This window comes from Numida meleagris, chromosome 2 (genome assembly GCF_002078875.1).
Source record: "Numida meleagris isolate 19003 breed g44 Domestic line chromosome 2, NumMel1.0, whole genome shotgun sequence".
NCBI classification, from domain to species: domain Eukaryota; kingdom Metazoa; phylum Chordata; class Aves; order Galliformes; family Numididae; genus Numida; species Numida meleagris.
This window is the reverse complement of record NC_034410.1, coordinates 115,349,254-115,366,859: the sequence shown is the minus strand read 5'-3', so window position 1 is coordinate 115,366,859 and position 17,606 is coordinate 115,349,254. Positions and strand designations below refer to the sequence as shown.

The window sequence follows — 17,606 nt, the reverse complement described above, 5'->3', positions numbered from 1 at the left end:
GGGCGGCCCGGCCCGGCAGCTGGGGGAGCGGCGGTGATGCTGTCCTGCGTGCCGGGGGTTCGGCGCGCTGTCCTGCGGCGGTGGTTGAGCCAGGAAGCGGTGCCCTGGTGGGAGGAGGACGGCTTTGCTTCTTCGGCAGTAACTGCTGCTGCGTGCCTGGTTTTTAGGAAGCAGGTGAATGGGCTGTGTAACTGACCCGGTAATATTTCTGAGGTGTTGAAGAGGAGTTTAGGCTCGGCACGTTGTGTCTGGCTATGGCAGTTCCAGCACCGCTCTGGTGCTACTATAGATAAGTGAGCAGTTTAATGCTGCTCATTTTCTTACTTCCAGAATTTGCTTGTTTATTACTTTTGTTCTCCTTTGCTGCCGCTGTAGCCGATAGCATTCGTTAACTTTCATCCTTTTGGGTTTGCGTGGACCAAACTACAGAGCCACCCCTCAGCCACCCCAGCTGACTTCCCATCTCCTCGCAGCCCTACAACAGCGGTGGGCTCCACTCCTGGGGGAGCTCTGAGAGGCTGTGGGGCATGGGGAGCTGCTGAGGCACTACATCACCCTGGAGTACGCTCAGCCCAAACCATTATCTACAGAGCAGGGCTCTGCTTTGCCTCCTGACAACTTAAGGACCCCGCAAATAGAAATTGTGTCAGTACCGCCCCTCCTACAGAGTTTTCAGGATGTTTCTTGCTTACACCAGTGGTAGTGTCACATATAGGGTATGTAAGGCCCATGCAAATATGCAAATGTATACATCTGCAGGCACACATGGGCACTCATGTTTGTGTTCCTTGTTTTGTCACTTGGAATAGAGCTACTCGAGGGCTGTGTTGGAACTGAGCACAGCAGTCAGCTGCGCTGTGTCATGGAGATAAAGCGATGTGTAACTGTACACCCGTGGTTACTCTCCAAGTCCATGACAAGTGCCACAGTGAGCTTGGTGTTCACAGCCAGCCCTGGGATCCAGCACCCTGAGCAATACTGTCATGGCATCGGGCCTCAGAAATACTCAGAACAGCTTTAGAAAGAAAGGTTGATCCTAAATGCTATACAAATATTTGGAGCATCACATTATTTTTTGTATATTTATATCTTGTTTTGGTGAGCATTGTGCAATAAGGGCCTGACAAAGGTGCCATCATCATGTCAGTTTTCCAGTCATCAGGTTCTTTTATTTTGCATAAAAACTGAAGTTTTCTCAACTTTGTATTTTCTCAGGCTCGAGGCCTTTACTGGCAAAAGGGCCCATACGTTGCACTGTTACTTCATAGGCGCATATACTTCATACTGCAGCTTCTGAAGATGCTGTGTGCTGCAAAGTAGGGTGTGCGCATCTGCCCTGTTCTTCTTTGTGTGTCCTGGTGGTGTCAGTGCTCTGTGAAACCCAATACATCTGAGTGGGGAATACTTTATTCCTTTCAAGAATGATACTGTTGCAATAAGACCGATGCATTTAAGTTTTCAAAGCACAGCTACATTTTCCTGTAGGAAAAAAAAAAAACACTGGAGGTGTGTTTGCATATAATGTAGTATATTGTATTAAATATAAAATTGAAGCCATAAAGGTTAGTTATTTGAGAATATTTGTGTTTTTATAATCCTGAAGGTGCAGCTTGTTCAGTGCAGGGCTCTGTCCCGGCGTGGACGTGTGCTGTGCAGCACTGCTCCGTGGCTGAAGGCTGCTCCGATCCAGTCCATCTGCAGTGTGAGGGCTTTCGGCAGGAAAAGTAAAATCCTTGGGAAAGACAGCTGCGGTGACAATGCCCACTGTCTCCTGGTCCTTTCCTTTGTTGCTGATGTCACCGTCTCATGGGCAAAATCTGGGGTTCAGTGCTGAGCTGAGTTGTGGTAGCACCGCCCGGATTGAGAATTCTGGAAACTGCTGAGGCTTGTGAGATGTAAGCCTTGAGGATGCTGTCAGTTCATTTAGGAGAAAAGGCTGAACGAAAGGCTGGTGCCAAATTCAAGTACAAATGTAACTCTCTTTGTCTGCTCAGCACTAATAGGCTGTGTGCTGAAGGAAGGCAGTACTGAGCCAGTGCTGTCTCTGCCATGCTCATTTTTGCACACTTGCCGTGGTTGGCTTCTCTAAACAATGCAATTCATTTCTAAGTGCATATAAAGTATTTAACAAATCCCGTGCGTTTCTGTAGTATTCTTACCCATGTCAAAATGCTCAGTTTACATATATCTCTGCGTTTGGCTGCTGAGGTCAAAGGTTGGGCGTGCTGTTACAGGGTATGTGCCCTTCTGTGTGACTTAGCTTTTTGAGCTAGAAGCTGGAACACTGATACTTATTTTGTCTAGGGTATATGGCAGCATCCATTCAGTGCTCGTTTACTGCTCTCAGATCATGTAGTTACAGATGGCTACTCTGGCAGGAGCCCCTGTTTTTATTTTTAAATAAGGTGAAGTTCAGTGCACCACTTTATTTGTGTTAGTTGTTAAAACGTTCTCATGCTCCTGGTGGCAGATAATGACAAATCTCTCAATGCGACGCTGGGAGCAAGGAGGGCGGAGAGGGAAACAGGGAGGGACGGAGAGGGGGGGGGGAACCCTCCTGAGCATATGGAGACATCCAGAAAAAGATGTGCATCGTCAGCTGTGATTCCATTGTGTGCTGGCAGACAGGATCTGAGCCTCTCTTCTCTGGGGAATTTAAGCTTCACAGAAGTGTTCTTCGACTTTTACCCGTCAGGTTAATCGAGCTTAGAAAACGTACACTTCACTTATTTATTATAGATGGTATTTTGATAAAGATAGTATTTTGATAATATTTTAAGATTCCAGGGAAAATATGCAGTTGCAAGGACTCCTGCTGTGTGTTGGAATAACATTTTGAACAGCAATGCATGTCACTGAAATGGTAACTTTGACTAGTAATTTATATTATGACATCAGTGGTTACGTGCTACTAAAGCAGCTTACCAGTTTGAGGTTATTAGTTTGTCAGCAGTATTTGCATTACGCAAATGCTCCCTGTTATAATGATTCAGTAGCTTTAGCCTTCTCAAGATATGCCAGGTAGGAATGTGACGTAGGAAATGACAGCTTGTATAGTTTTATCAGTGTGGGGTGCAGTGTTTTTAAAAAAAAAAAAAAAGAGAAAATCATCATGCTGTACTTATAAATCCGGACTTAAAACAAACAGACAAAAAGCCCCAACTATTTTGTCAGTGTTGCCATGTGAGTACTTAGAAATAGCATTAGCATGAATTTACCTGATGGAAAAAAAGCTGAGTGGAGGAAATTAATTTTCTTCTGCTCAGTCCTGCATTTACTTATTACCTAGAACAGTGTTTCCTCTCCTGAGCTTTTAGAATATTTCTGCTGCTTTTATAAAATTACTTTGAATTGATAAATAGTTTAAAAAATAGATCTTGAATGTGTTGGATTCACTGCATTACATTTTGTTAATGTTTATGATTTTTCAATTGTGTTTCATGGAAATGAGATGTTATTCAAGTTAAGCATAATAGAAATTTTGCTTAGTTTTAGGGAAATCATACAAGCTCAATTCCTATGGAAAGTGTACGGTCACTGGGGTGGTTGGCTTTTTGAAGGTAGTTCATTAATTTAAATGTCTAGAGCTATACAACAATACATTAACATTACACACTTTTTTCCTTCTGCAGCTGCATCATTATACCATTCCAAGCCTTGCATTTCCTTAAATGGCTTCCATAACAATCTCCCATTAATACAGTTACTGGCAGATATTATTCTTTCTTTGCTTTCATTTTAGCAGTTGTAACTGATAGTAAATCTCACTCTTTCTGTGAGTGTGCTCTGATTAGATTTTCAGAAGCCTTTTTGTAAAATGCATTTGATTTTTGCAGGTAGGATGCAATGCTTTCTGTGCAAATCCTAATTATGTTTTTTTCATTTGTTTTTCTTTGTTGAAGGAGTTACTTGCTACTTGGAAAGAATAATGTATTTTGCCGAAGTAGTAAATGTTATGGAAACTGTTCTTGTATTAATGAAAGGGTAGGGAATATAGGTGACAAATTAAAGATATATACTGAATGTGTTGATTTATCTATAATTCTTGGGTAGTGCAGATCACATGAGCTTATGTGGGGGGATCCTGGGATATAGTGAGATCATATATCTGACGTAGTGATGACTGAGTGTTGCTATTTTGATGCTTTTTTAGTGAGGTACGGAAGACATAGTGTTGCTCTTTGGTAGGATTTATAGTGGACATATCACAATTGGCTGCTTTATTGGCTGCCTCAGTGGAAAAGACTGGGATTGAAGAATGGGCACGGAAAGTGAAGTAACATTTTACTTGCTAGGTCAGAATTATTATGGAATTGTACACTGTCTGTGCTGTAATTCATCTAAATGTGAACAGATTCAGTTTTTCATTGCTGTTAGTATTGATCTCTAATGAGCCCCACACAGGGATTTTGAAGAAAATTGCTCCAATTAAAAACAATGCAGCATGTCACTTATTTGTACCTCCCAAGTTACGTAGGAAGTACTAAAATGAATTTCAAAAGGAAACTTTGTGAGGAAGGAGGACATTCTGCCTAAGAATAAATTTGATAGTATATACTGACACTTATTTGTAAGTTCATAAAAATAGCTGTAATACCTCACGTGCCTCCGTGACAGAATCAAATTTAGAAAAATAAATCAAGGTCATATGCTTTTCATACCTATGCAAACGAGAGTTCAGGTATTACCTGTTCTACTGTGGAGATGACTTTTCTTCAGATTTCTTCCACCAGACTTTGAGTTTGCCAGCCTACTGGCTTCTGAAGTAATGTCAGGGCTTGTGGACCAACTGCATTTGTTATTCCCAGAAATAAATGTGATTATTGTCAACTAATTTCACTTGCTACTCTTACACAGATTTGTACCTTGGTCTCCAGAGGTATGAGCTATGTCATCCTCTCTTCCTATCAATTTCCTAAAATAGTTTCTTTGAGGAGGAAGACTGAGGTTATACAGATTAATACATTATTTATTTTAGCAGATTTCAACTGCAGCTTCAGGAAGAAGAGCTCTGCAAATCCAAGTCTGCATGTTTTGTTTTTTTTTTGTCTTTTTTCCCCTATAATTGAAATTTACAAACGGAAATATGCTGTTTTGTTTTAGTAGAGCTAGAATACTTGTTGCCTTGATCTTCTATTGTTATTTTTTTTAAGCCAACCTGTTGATACTCTCAAGTGTAGCTTTAATGATGTAATTCAAAGCTTTTCTTATTTTTAACTACTTTTTACCAACTTTTTTAACCAACTTCTGTTGGCGGTTGTGGTACAAATGTACTTCTGATTGTTTTGCTCTTTTTTTTTTGAGAATGGTGGCTTACCTTGATACAAAGGTTGTGTCTCTAATGAGGTCTCCAGATGTTTTCTTGCTACAGTTGTGTGTGAAATTAATCTTAACTGTATAATAATAGAATGTCTTGTAGGACAGTTTTTTCATAGTCTTCACATTCCCTCTCTCTTATACTGTGTGTAGATGGTCAGAAAATACATTCACTATGCCTACATGCATTAAGTGAAGGTCTGTTCTACATATGTCTGAAAGTTGTCTTTCACTCTCCTCTTCTTAGGTGTACTGTAGTTTGTAGGGCCAGTGTTGTTTATTTTGTTTGCAACTTGTAGTCTTTATGGGGCAAGGAGGTAACACAGCTTCAACACTGGCTCAGGTAGCTGGAATACAGATGTCCCGTTGCACTGTGAAAGAAAGAAATTACTGTGAAGGAATAGAAAATAAAGATGTAAAGTGGCCTGAAGTCAGACGGTGTTGCATTATTTTGGGACTTAGCAATTGCACTTAGCCTTTAACCTTGCCTTTTAAAAGTTGGGGTTTTTTTTCCATTTTGGAGGATGAAAAATTGTTTGAAGGCCGGTGTTGGATAATGACAAGTGTGAAGACTAGTAACTATGATATATTCCATTTTTGTATCATAACTAATGCCATGTGCTTTGGGGCAGAGACCCTTTCCTCATGTAGGCTTTTGTTTGAGGCCTGCATACAGGCCTTTGAGCACCGCCATTAACAGTATTGTATCACTGTGAAAGCTGGCTTTATGCAAGGGTGGTTTCTCTTCAGTTTCCAGAGGCACCCTAAGGACCTTCTAATTCTTATGGGAATGATTAGCATGGGAATAGGTACTAGTGGTGCAGTTTCCTACAGTGTTGCTTTTCCTTTGTACTTCAGAAAGGGCCCGAGAAGGAAAGTGAGGACTAATAGGTAATGTCAGTGCCCAGTATTTGTCACTTTCTATAGTGGTAGTGTAGTTTAATGAAAAGTATAAATCTGGAGTACACTGAATGATATGTGTTTGGGTACGTCAAGCATGTCACTAGCTGCAGTACAATTTGAGGCTTAGAAAGAAAAATCTTGTTAGTGTTTTGAAGATAGTTTCATAACAGAAATACTATCATGCATTGTCTTGGCTTTCAGACAGCCTAATTATTACTGTTTTTTTGAAGTTTTACATATAGAGCATGTGGAAGTGACAAGTTCTAGAGAGTTTTTGTTGTTGCTGCCCTGTGCACTATAGAGTAGTCATAGGGAACCACATTAGTACAGTGCAGACTCTTTGAGCTGTGATATTGGAAAGCCATGCAGATCAGGAGGGGAGGACCTGAAATATGTTAGTAATAGCAAAACACTAGTCGTACTAGTTGTTGAGAGATGAGATGATACTAGAAAACCTCCTTTGCTGACCGACTGAAAAACAGGCATGAGGAGGAGAATTCGGCCCTAAGACTTGGGAGATGAGCGGAAAACAATTCTGTGTACACAAGCTCTTGCTATCATTTCTATCCTATGAAAAAGGGCCTCCCCACCATGGCTGGGGCTGTAGCCCTCATGCTCTGCCTTTGGCATGAAGGGCACTCAGCACCCAGCTGTCTCATCTGCTAGTTGGGCAGTGGCTTCTCCTTGCTGCCTCCTTCTGTGCTGCAGGCATCTGACAGAAATTGTAATTCCTGTGAAATTGCCGCACGATCTGATGTTTTACTGAAAATTTTATTCTAAGACAAGATCATGTTTTCCATGAAGGCAGGCAAACTCCAAAGCCCCATATTTGTGATTTGTAGACCTTGTATACTTAGGCATTCCTGAGGGGATAATGTTTGTTTTCAGATCTTCTGTGTATATATTTTATGTAAGAATACTTTTTTGCTAGTGGGCCCTCTGGCAGCCTGTTGCTGTAGTGGTATCCTGTCAAACTAGAAGAATTCAAGCCAAGTTTATTTGAAGAAGGTTTATGTGAGATGGAAGAATTGACAGAAATAATATCATTTTAAAATTCAATTTTTCTTTAGGCAAAATTAGTGCTTTATGTTGTTGTCAATAACTTATGGCTCTTAATGTTCTACTCTTCTATTAGTTTTCTAATTTGTCATTCCGACTCTTTTTGGTAGCCTGCTTGGATACATATTACGTAAAGTACTGTTTGATCTACAAGAAAAAAGAAGTCCAAGTATAGTATTTTTTGTGGATAGTGCCATGTTAGTATTACCTTCCTTCTCCTCTTCCCTGAATCACTGTACATTGTTTAATGATGTGTGCCCTCTGCTCTTCTGGAATCCTAAGTTCTGTACTAATGAAGAGATGAGGTATTTGTCTATTTTTTTTTAAATCATTATAATACTATTACTTTATTATTGTTTTTAATTTCTCCACTGATACTCATCACTGAGGTCAGATGCCCCCTAAGCGAAGATTCAGAGAAGGAATGTGGTTCTGTACATACAATTTTTAATGACAGTTGAGAGACATTTTATAAAAACACCAGTTTCTCCTTTTTAGAGATGTGAAACTCATGTCTTATAAAGTCAACCAACCAAGCAGTCAACCAAAAAAGGAACCAACCACTTTCACAGAGAGTTACCACAGATTGTTTTCTGAAAATGAGGACTACATACCATGTAAATTACTTTAAACATCATAGTTGCTATCTCTGCAAATTGCAGGAGGCAGCAGGTAAAGGGGAAGTTGTGTGCCTACAGTGATTATGCAACTGGAAGGAGATTATTGTTGTGTCTGGAAAAACAGTTAATACTCTGCAAAGTGTATAATGTTTCCCTTGTTATGTTACACTTAAAACTGTGATTTAACAATCATATTCATCTTTTCTATGACTACCTCCAGTAAAAGACTAATCCTTTTTTTTTTTTCTCAATTTTGTTCACAGCACACTTGATATGTATCGGAGTGCTGGGGCCCCCCATACAAGCAGTCTATAGAACTCCTTGCCCACCTTGCTGAGTCTCGGTGAGTTGACTGTTCATCGCTGTGTTTTGTTGGATTGCTTTCTTGCCTTCTTCACCAAGAAATCTGATGTGAGATGTCTCAAACTGATTGTGTGGATACAGCAGAACAAACATGGTTTTAAGTAACATGAAGTAATGTGTAGTGTTGCAGTCGGTGGAAATATGTACATTTTAGAGACTTTGAACTGCAGGACCCAAATTGGTTATGGAAGCAGGGACCTTGCTTTTGTGCCAAGACCAGAAATGGGACTCTGTGCTGAGAAGGGCTGAAGGAAATCAATGTGATGTTCCTTCCCTTGAAGTTTGTTTGATACTTGATCCTTTAACCAAGGGACTAATGTTTTTCAAATGTGCTGATTCTGGTCTGTCTTATGGTGAAGGTTGAGTATGAAGTAATACAGGCTTTTCCATCCAACTATCTGCACTAATAAATTACTTAAATTGAGGGCTGAAATAAGTATAATGACACTTGATGACTTAAACTGCTTGTTGCTCAAAAATTACTGTCTGATGGCTACATCAGGCAGTGCTGTGCCTGTTTAACACCGCTCACAAGAAGGGATAATACCGCTGAGAATTAGGAAAAGGGACCCCTGCGGATTGTTTAAAAGCAGACTAATAACAGTTTGGTAGCATAGTGAAAGAAAGTAGAATATAAATGCTGTATTTTTATTTTAGACATGTTTAATATACCAATATACTTACTTGGTATAAACCTTTTACAAATATGCGTTTGAGATTTTATGTGAGAACCTTTTCAGGGTACTCATGAATAAATGTTGTCTTTTAACACATAGAGTGACTTATTAAGGTCGGAAATATGTATTTTTGAGGCTTGCACACTAAATATAGAGGTGGGGAATGAGCCAGCTAAGAAGGGCTTTAGTTGTTTTGGGCATAGCTGTTTATACAATGCTGGCCATTTATGGGTAAAATTATGTTATGTCTACATCAAGTATAATTTCCTCCTTTGTTAATTGCATTGAACAATTTTTTTTTACAAGCTAACAATGCTTTTCTTTAAACTTACTCAGTTTTCTAGCAACAGTGAATGAAAACAGGTTTAAGAAGCTTTTCTTCTGTTTTTCTGCCTTTTTCCATGGCGGTTCTGATTAAAAAAAAAAAAATTTGCAGTTCATTGCATTCCGTAGACTTTGTAGTATTGGTTGAATAGTTTGTTTGTATAATATATTAAGTTGAAAGTGCTGTGCCACGTAGATGTTGTTTATTGCTTATGTACACTTATTGCTTACACTATATTATTTGTTTACAGTACTTATCTGAGCTGCATCATGATCCTAGTGTGTGCATGCAGGTTTTCTCAATAATAAGCTATATTTGTGATCGTTTAAATAAATGGTTTAAAAAGAAGAAAATATTAATCTCAAAATATCTGCTTTTTCTTCAAGTAAATAAAAGACTCGTAATAGAATGAATTGGGTATGACTAATGAAGAAAGAAAAATGTCACTGCCAAAATTCTCCAAAGAGAAATTTTGTTGTCAAATTGATAGCATGTTTGTTTTCATTTCAGTTATCTTGATTGTAATTTTCTATTAAGCAAGGAATATGTTAGATTAAGACTGAAAAAGGTAAATATTCAAATAAAAAGCAATTTGCATATAATTACCTTTTTTCCTAATTAATCTGAGTGGGAAAAAAGAAAACACCCTTTCTTTTGCTTAGCGCTGCTAAATTCTGCACCAAACTTCCAAATTTTAGTTGGTACAGCACCAGAAAGTAATCTGATACCTCTACAGATACTGACTAAAACATAGTTGCTGTTCTTGAAAAGCCCACAATTTTTAATATGAGCAACTAAGAGGTAAAAATTGGTGTATAATGTGTGTAGCAATAGTAGCAAGGAAGAAACCAGAGTTAAAAATGGATGTTGTTAAATGATTCAAAAGTCAAGGAATCTTCCTCTGCCTGGAAGTAGAGAGGCAATTTTGCCAAAAGAATATCCTTGTGCTCTAAACTGAATGGTTTTCCGTGTGTTCCCATGATAGTTCAGTGAAAGAGGGCTGCGTGAGACATGGAATAGTTTCAAATTTTGGTTCCTTTGTACCCTTGGAATTGGTACCTCTGAATTCCTGGGATTTTAGTCCTATCGTTTGACTTATTCAGATGTTCTCCCTCTATAGAATGATATCAGTTAGAAATTATACTAGTGTGTGAAGTTAGGAAGGATATGCCAGCTGGAGTCTCGTATGTCCTGGCCTTGGCTTTTGTTGGGGGCTGCCTGTGGAGTAGGTGCTGGGTTTCACTGGGCATTGTGATGCTGTACCAAGAGTGTGGCTGGACTTATGTTCATGCAGCCTCTGCCACTGCTGTGAGCTTTTCAGCAAGTGAAATTCCTGTGTAGTGCTGATTGGATCTATTTTGAATGTGATGTAGTGCGTACGAGTTTGAATCTTGGACATGTTAAATGGCTTTAGAGCATCCATGAGGAAGCACATAGAAGTAATGTGAACGCTAGAATTTGTGACTCTGGTGGCTGGGGGGTAACGCAGGATAGCTACTATGTATTGCAAAAAAGATGTGCAGTTAGAGGTGGTGAGAAGGACAGGCTTCAGTTCTTAAAGCAAACCAGCCAACCAGTTAAAAATGCAAACTTGGTTTTCCAGTCTAAAAGTTTTCAGTCAGAAAATATCTTCTTTCTCCTTTTCTTTTTCTGCATTAAATGGTTTCTTTTTTAGGGAATGTTTCTCAGGGAAAATAAGAGAATGTAGATTACAGAAATCTCGGTTTTCTGTCACTTTCAATGACACTCTGTTTCAATCCAACTTTGTAGTGGCTTCATTGGCATTTGTGTTGTAGTTAGCGTCAAGTGTGATACATAGAAAATACTTGTGACTGTTTGTTATGAGTTATAGCACTCCTTATTGTTGCTCACAGCAGTCGTAGATAAAGAAAATTCTGACTGATGTCTCACTTTAGACAGAGTCCTCCAAGTACGTGTATGTGTAAAAGGAGTGCTGTCAGAAAGTGAAGTGTGATACTGAAAATAGGAGAGTACCGTATATTGAAACAAGTTTTATGAGCCTTTACTATTAATTTGAAGATGTAAGGAAGGAAAGATTGTAATAGGTTCCAGTATTCAAATATTGTAATAGGTTCAAAGTATGAAATATAAATGAGGGAGGGAGAGAGCTCACTTCTGTCAAAATTCAAAGCCCACCAAGAGCTCGGATGTAAGTTCACAGCACCTTGACTCCCAGAGGAGTGGTATTTCAGGAAAAATACCTGAAATAAAATAGTTATTGATCACAGGAACGAATAATCTTTACTGACTCAGATCTTCTCATTCGAAGCAGCATTTGTGAACGATTTTTAGCCCAGTTTGAATTGGTTTGTGCTAAATAAAGAGAATGCGGTCACATTCTGAGACCTCAATACCGAGTTGTTCTGTTCTGCATGAAATATGATTGGGTTTTCTGTTTGCAGTCACTCCTGTTCTGTGGCGATATTAGTTGATGTGGATTGGCTATAAAGGTGCCTGTAAAAGTAGATTCTTGATTATAGTGAATTTAATCCAGTCAGGGTTAAAATGGTTCTCCTGATCTGAGAGTGAACACTTAGTGTGGGTGGTACAATGAGAATGTTCAGCAGAAGTAGAGAAATGAGCATCTATTAAGATTTATGAAATCTTTTTTCTTTTTCAAGTTGAGAATGAGTGATCATGGAAATCTTTCTTTTTTATTGTATGGAAGAGCTGAAATTTACGCAAATGCAGTATATTGCATTTCCTTTAAAATTAGTGAAAATCGGGAGAGTACAGAGAAATCTCATCCTTAATACTAGTAGAACTAGATTTGTTAACAATGAAAACAGATTTCAACTACTTCAATATTTTGAGGCCACAACATTCAATTTCATTCTAAGGCAGAGGTAAACTTTCCTTAAATATGTAAAACTCATTAATTACTGTGAATGGATTTAAATGGAGTGCTCTGTCAATGAAATTCTTACTGAACTGATAGAATCAAACCTCATTTATCAAGGACTGTTGAAAACACTATCATTCAATTGATTGAAATTTGCCTTTTGTAGCTATATTCAGGAAGATTATTTCTAACTCTTCGGCTTTGGTGAGATATATAAAAAAATATTTAGAATGAGATTGCTAACTTGATTTCATTCACTTCTTAAATATTGGTCTTGACTTAGTAATGGGCTTTGGTAGGATTTTTTTCATTTCTTACCTTGATGGGAACCTTTTTATGTTGCCAAAGGTGTAGTATATATGCATTTTCAGAAGGAATAGCTGTCATTATTGTCTGTGGAAAATCAATATATATTTTAAATATAGACTGATGACATTCTACCACCAGTATTGGAGCCTGGGAATTGTAGAGGGGTCAAGAACAGGACAACTGAGCACTTGCATCATCAAAGAAGATGAGATGCATTTATTTGGGCAAATTTTCCTCTGGGCCTGCATTTAACCCCTGAATTGGGAAGAATGAAATATTTACCCAGCTCAGCTCTTGACAGTAAATAGTATTAATTAAATACAGGGCTTGAAAATGACACTGGTATTTCAGATTAAGGCCAGTAGATTTTGCCTAGACTTTCTGAATATTGAATTCCAGTAGTCTATTTATTTGACAGCATTATAGTACAATAATTTGAGGATCGTAGATATTTCTGTACATTAAAGTGGGTAAATTTTTTATCATGCCACAATGCTGGGATGTTGAACTCTGAAGACTTATGTGACAAGAACAGTAAGTGAATTTGCAACTGGTTAATATAAAGTGTGGCACAGTTTGTTTTCATCTGATTAATTTACCTTTATGCTAACTGAATTCACAAGAAATTTTAACTTTTTAAACAAACTTTAGATATTAAAAGTGTAGTCTTAGATAATATTTCACTTCTTAGTATCTTTAACTTATTAAAACGATTTAAAAATCTCTCTCCCACTATACATAGCTTGACAAAATAACTCATTTTAGCAATCTGGAGAGAGAGAAGGTATTTGAATATTTTCCTTCCCCAGAAAAGACAGCCATTTGTGGTTAGCTGACTGCACAGGCACCAGATTTTAGTCTATGTGTCTAGCAACTGATGATCCAGATGCTTCCTCTTTTTCATTATCAGTACTTTGTTCCTCAGTAATCCCAATTCAGTAAACTACAGTGTTCAGTATACACCAATGTCCATATATTTCCCAACGACAGCAATAGGTGATCTAGGAACATTTAAAATTAGAACTGAGAAATCAGTTGGATTTGTAGGTATTGCAAATCAACTCATCCTTGAGGTCAGCAGTGTCATATTGAGTTAAAATGTGTCTATTCATTTTCTTTCAGCATGCTTTTCTCTTGCTTTTGCCGATATTATGTAAACCTTTAATTGTTGTCCGTACCAGCGACCCACTGAACTGAGGATTCCTTTTTGCTTTGGGTTCCTTTGTCCTTCAGTCTCCAGGCACCTGTTTCACGGCTATGAGAGGGAGATGTCTCCTACCTTGCTTTGTTCTGGGTGTAAGCTTGAAACTCTACTGTGTGGTGCCACACTCTGTAGTATTTTGGAATGGTATTGAAGCATGAATTTCTCTAAAAGTAGGTGGCCAATACGTATGAAATTTCAGTTGTATAAATTTTTATGGCCTTTCAGTTTTCAATTGTGGTTTTTCGCTTGGCTTCTCTTCACAAATCCTGCTTAGATCTATTTTTACTGCTTAGTACATCTGAGGAGACACGTGCAAAAAGAAAACCTTTCCAGTCTGGAATAGCAGTGTGTAACTTTCTGAATGTATTCTACAGTGCAGTAGGGTATGTGTGATGATACATGGAGTTTCATGCATGACTACTGATGTTTAAAGTACTTGTCTGCGACTGTGATGCTGGTCTTGAGTTCCTCGTGAGCCCACTCTTGTCATAACTCAAGTTCTCAGCTCCTGATCATTGAAATATTTAGGAAATCAATGCGTGTGAGTCTATTTTATAACACTTGAGACATGCTTGATACAAATTGACAAAAGTCTTATGAAACAGTCACACAAAAAACCAACCTGCAATACATCATCTTATCTGAAATATCACATGCTATTCTGCTGCTGTTATATAACAAATGTGTTACCACCACTATTGTACACTACAGGAGATGTGCTTCAGCCTAAACTGCTACATGTCATTTGTTCTGTTAATTTTCTGCTTTCACTGATTAGCATCAGACATACTATGTGTGTATAGCGCACCTGTGTAGCATTAACTTAGTTTTGAATATCAGCCTAGAACCAAGCATGTTGTGCCCTGCTCCTGTTTGAGGGCACTATTAGAAAGAAAGGGAAGAAATGTAGTAGGCAGTGGTGAATTTGATTCCAGTAACAGCAGTTCACAAAATTCATCATCATCTGACAAAAATGATAACGCTTTGGGGTAGTCCGTCCTTGTCTGCTTGATCAAAACCCCTAGGCAGCAGTGATGTTGTGTGGATCAGGACAGTTTGATCCATGTGGAACTCTCTTAGGAGACTGGAGATGGGTCGGTCAGTCCCTCTGCTTCCTGGTGCCTGTTCCTGTTCCCCAAGTGCTGCTCCCCTGTTGAGTTGGCCCCACCAGTCCCTGGACACCTGCAGGACATACCTCCTGCCACAGCCTGCATTAGCTGACATGGTTCAGGGGGTGGAATGCTGTCCTGGGCCCACACGGAAACCAATGGGCACAGTCAGGGCCATGCCTGTCTTGGGTCACTGAGGGGTGAGAGGTGGGAGGGCAGATCTCTGTGCTGCCTCACTTGGAACACACAGCAGTATGGAGGAGGGAGTCGTGATGCTCGTGCTGCAGAGCAGGGCTGCCCATTTGAGTGCCCTGGGAGGTTGCTGCCTCTCTGGTCTGCTGGTTGTTTCCTTGGGTACAGCTTTCTGTCCTCAGCTCTGAAACATTTCTGCTTCTTATTGCTGCTTAAATACCTTGTTGGAGAGCTGGATTTCCCACGTCAGCTGTGAGTGCCCTATCTGCTGTGTGTGCCGTGCAGTAAAGGGCGGGAGTTTCTTCACTTTGCCACTTCTATTTATTTAATTTATTTATATGCTACCTATCAGGTTGTCTTCCCAGGCAAGGTACTGCAGAGGAAGCCAAGGTGTACGTTTACAGATATATTTAGCAACTAAATCCCCTTGTGGTTGCTTGTAATGCTTCAGGATAGCTTACCCTACTCTGGCGTGAAGTAAACTTTCTGAAACAAGGGCATTTTTTACTGGCAAACTGAGTATATGTGCAACTTGAAACAGTTTTAAAATGTTAGATTTTGTGTTGCTTTTGGGTTTGTTTGTTTTTTACAGTGGCTGAAATGAAAAATCCACTCTAGGCACAGCTGTTCCTTATATCAGTGGTATCTCAGTCCTTAATTAAATGGATACGTTTGACTTTGAAGATACATTACTAATTTGATTTTCTCATAGCTGTCACTGCATATGCCTTCTTTTTTCCAGATTCTTTGCTTAGACCAGTGTGAAGTATTTTTCCATGTAAAAAGTGAGGAATTCTTGGAAACCTGAAAAGATCAAAATCAACATTTTTAGATCTTGCATTAGAGTAAAAGGAGAAGTAAAAATGTGAGCTGTTTACAACACATCTCCCAAAGGTAGAAATACACTCTTAAAATTTCAAAATAATCACTTAATGTGTACTGTTACAGTGGGAAGGGAATTTTCTGTCACATTCTTTGATATTTAGATGATCTGGGGACTGTTTTGATTTTTCTTTTTGTGGCAGCATTGTTGTATAGCCACTGCAGTCACTTTTTCACTTCTGTAAATGATTTCTGCAGCAGTTATATTGAAGTAGCTGTGAAATATAGATAGTGTCTGTACCTCCATACCTGTAGAGCTTCCTTTGGAGAGGAGGATCTTTTGTCTTTTTTTTTTTTGACAAAGATGAGAATCTAAGAAGGGGAATAGGAGGGACTCTTGCATTAAAGTTGAGCCAACTACTGCTGTAAAATCCCACATTGTGTAAAACCTTGTTCTGCTAATTGAAGACTTTTCTCACTTATGTGAGCTGTGTGTACAGAAGATATCACGTTTCACTGTTTTTTAGCTGATTTTGGTTACCATTGACAGGAAAGGAAGTTGGTAATAGGGAACTGTTACTCTTACATGAGAAGAAAGAGAGAGGATTAACTGAACATGGCTCTGTGTGGATGTGCATACCTACAGCAATGCATGATTTTTTTTAAGATATTTTAATAATTGAACAGTTGTGTTTGTTTCTATATTGTAATTTGTACCGATTGTATTACCAGTTCTTCATTCTGTTCTGTTGCTTTATTTAGGGTATCAGGTAACTTTAGCAATCTTTATTGCCATGCTGATGATGGTCTCTGTGGCAATTTGTGTGAAGCATCTGTTACTCTGGTATGGTGCTGAACAGTCAGTTAATTTTTTTTATTCAAGTCCAGAGTCGGCAGTGAAAATCAAATTTAGTGATACTTTGGAAAACTTGATCAGTAGATGTGGATAAGGTGGCAGGAACCATCTGTAGAATTTGAAGGCTTACAGAATTCATCCATGAATGAATGGATTCTGTGATGGAAATTTAACACTGCCCATGGGAATTACGGTACATGGGTAACTACAGGAGTGGAATTATCCTCTGGGCTTGTGCTTTGGGAACCTGGGACTGCCACTTCAGTGTCAGGGTGGTGAGAGGTGTTCTAAGCAAGTCACCTGAGCTGTAAGGCCCTTCACTAACTTACCTGTAAAATGGGCTCAGTCCTCGTCATTTTGTCCATATACAGAATATTGAAGTTCACTGACATTTGTGGATTGTTCCAGAAAATAAAAACATTTGTTTTCCATTTCTTCAAATATAAATAAAATGTCTGCTTTTATCTACCTGTATTGTGATATATTAATGAAGTTATAAGAACTGCTCTTCAAGCAATGGCCTTTCTCCATTTTGTTAAACGACCCTAATTGGTTTGAGTTAACAGTATATTTGGCTGCTTGTGTTAGGAGATAAAACCGAGCACTGACTTAGCTTTGCATTTCACAGGGAAGAATTAAAAACTGTCTCCGAGTGGTGACGATGGAGTTATTCTTTGAAATTCTAATTTAACACTTCAGTAATGGGTCGAGCTTTCTCAGAATCCTCTGTGGGGTTATTTGATTTGCTGTCTGGTTGACCTCAAGGAAAATGGGATGTCTTTAAATTGCAAGAGGTGTTATAGCTATCGCCTTATAATAGAGCCGCATGGGAGAGTTGGTTGTTTTAAATGAGGATTGTCGCCTAATGACTGAGGGATTATATATGAATGGGGCTTATTCTCAAGAACTACCTTGAGGGAGAAAGCTGCATTTTTAAAATTATTATTATTTTTTTAGTTAGCATCAGATGTATCATTGAAACCGGTAT

General features: G+C 38.8%; 1 protein-coding gene across 10 annotated transcripts in view; it reads left to right on the top strand.

Moving 5' to 3' along the window:
- NCOA2 (nuclear receptor coactivator 2) overlaps positions 1-17,606 on the top strand; it is a 191,503-nt gene that overhangs the window by 1,258 nt on the left and 172,639 nt on the right. For 8 of the 10 annotated variants that reach the window (XM_021385615.1, XM_021385614.1, XM_021385611.1 and 5 more), the window contains exon 2: positions 8,162-8,241. The exons of 1 other annotated variant lie outside the window; for it this stretch is intronic. The gene's annotated coding sequence lies outside the window, so the exon portion shown is untranslated. Of the gene's footprint in view, positions 1-16; positions 175-8,161; positions 8,242-17,606 lie in introns of those variants that run through there. One more of the 10 variants, XM_021385612.1, reaches the window with a different exon arrangement.